Source organism: Moschus berezovskii, chromosome X (assembly GCF_049115385.1).
Source record: "Moschus berezovskii isolate FMDL1 chromosome X, NW_MosBer_1.0, whole genome shotgun sequence".
NCBI lineage: Eukaryota > Metazoa > Chordata > Mammalia > Artiodactyla > Moschidae > Moschus > Moschus berezovskii.
Window position 1 is genome coordinate 2,898,298 of NC_142488.1, and position 2,514 is coordinate 2,900,811.

Below are 2,514 nucleotides of genomic sequence, written 5' to 3' on the forward strand. Positions count from 1 at the left end.
TACAGACTATGAGGAGGCTATAATCAGATAAACGCTTTTGGAATTAATACTCCTGACAAAAATGTACACATTACATGCACGACGGGTTATAAAAATTAATATGTGATAAATCCAAACATTTCTAATATCATTTGCCTATATAAGAAATGGAGAAGACTGTTGCTTAACTTGCAGGCCTAGTATATTTAATAGAAAAGTTAGAAGAAACATCACTAAATTTAGAGAAAGCCATCCATAAACACATGATCATATGTGGTAATGGTGGTGGTCCATTTGCTAGGTTGTTTTCAAATCTTGGGACCCTGTGAGTTCATAGTAAAGTTTTTTTCCATTCTAATTTGCTACTTAATTCTTTAAACAGAATTAGGTACCTCTGACAGATTTCTTTAAACTCTATAAGCCCAGGTGTGCTGTGTTTAGTCCCTCAGTCATGTCCAACTCTTTGCGACCCCATGAACTGTACCCCACCAGGCTCCTCTGTCCATGCGAATTCTCCAGGCAAGAATACTGGAGTGGGCTGCCATGCCTTCATTCAGGGGATCATCCCTATCTAGGAATCGAACCCAGGTCTCCCACATGGCAGGTGGATTCTTAACCATCTGAGCCACTAAACCCACAGAAAACCATAATTCCAAAATGTACATGCATGCCACTGCTTAGCAGCACTATGAACAATAGTGATAACATAGAAGCCAGCAATATGTTCATCAACAGAGGAATGGAAAAAGATGTCAGTACTTTTGTGATTGTTTACTTGCTAAGGCATCTGACTCTTTGTGACCCCATGGACTGTAGCCCACTCGGCTCCTCTGCTCATGGTATTTCCAAGGAAAAAATACAGGATATACACTATGGAACACTATTTCGTCATCTGCAGAGAAGTGGGTGGACCTACAGACCGTCAGAAAGAGTGTAGTAGGTTAAAAACAGGAAAACAAGTATTGTCTTTTAACCCACGTATGTGGATTCTAGAGAACTGTTACAGATAAACTGAAATCCAGAGCAGACATAGAGACGCAGACATATGGGTACCATGGGAGAAGGGGAGGATGGGATGGATTGGGAGATTGGGACTGACATAATATATACTACTGTTGTTCAGGCCCTAAGTTGTGTGCAACCCTTTGTGACCCCATGGACTGTAGCACACTGGGTTTCCCTCTCTTTTTCTATCTCCTTGACTAGAGAAGAGGACTAGACTATAAAGAAAGCTGAACGTTGAAAAATTGATGCTTTTGAACCATGGTGTTGGAGAAGACTCTTGACAGTCCCTTGGACTGCAAGGAGATCCAACCAGTCCATCCTAAAGGAGATCAGTCCTGGGTGTTCATTGGAAGGACTGATGTTGAAGCTGAAACTCCAATACTTTTGGCCACCTGATGCGAAGAACCGACTCATTTGAAAAGATCCTGATGCTGGGAAAGATTGAGGACAGGAGGAGAAGGGGACAGCAGAGGATGAGATGGTTGAATGGCATCACCGACTCGATGGACATGAGTCTGAGTAAACTCCTGGAGTTGGTGATGGACAGGCCTGGCACGCTGCGGTTCATGGAGTTACAAAGAGTCGGACACGGCTGAGTGACTGAACTGACTTGCTATCTCCTGGAGTTTGCTCAAAGTCGTGTCCACTGAGGTGGTGATATCATTCAGCTCTCTCTTCCCCGGTCAAATCCTTCTCCTTCTGCCCTCAGTCTTTCCCAGCATCTTTCTCTTCTTCTTTCTTTTGATACTATTGTTGCCACACATAAAATAGAGAACTACAGAGAACCTACTGTACAGCACAGGGAACTCCCATCTACTCAATGCTCTGAGGTGACCCAATGGGAAGATCTGAAAAAAAAAAAAATTGATATATGGATATGGATAACTGATTCACTTTGCTTAAGCAGAAACTAACAAAGCAATGTAAAAAACACAACAAATTTTTATAGCATTTCTATATACATATGCATGCTTTCTCATCATTGCACAAACACACAAACAAACTGGAGAGACGTTGTTTGCTTTACACATATGTGAGAATTAAAATATAAAGAGCATCATCTTTCTGTTTATTTCAAACAGTAATAATTTTACAGATTGTGTTGATTCACAGAGAACCCATTTACGAATCCCATTTCCTACATTTTCCACTATGAATCTGAAACAACTATGAGACTGTTAAATTTATTTCTAAATGTTTCAACACCACAATCAACAAACCAGTTAACACTTTTTGTCTGTATGAATTGTCTCATAATTCTTTTAAGTGGAATGCCTTATCAAAGTGAATGCACTTCAAGGGACTTCCTTGATGGTCCAGAGGTGAGGACCCTTCAATGTGGGTTTGAGCCATGGTTGGGGAGGTAGGATCACACACGCCTTGGAGGCAAAAAACCAAAGGATGAAACAGAAGCAAATATGCAACCGTGTATATAAAGTGTTAAAGCATGGATCCTATTAAAAAAAAAATAAAACCTTTTAAAAAAGTGAACACACTTGTAGAATTTTGAGAGGTACACCCAACCAAGGT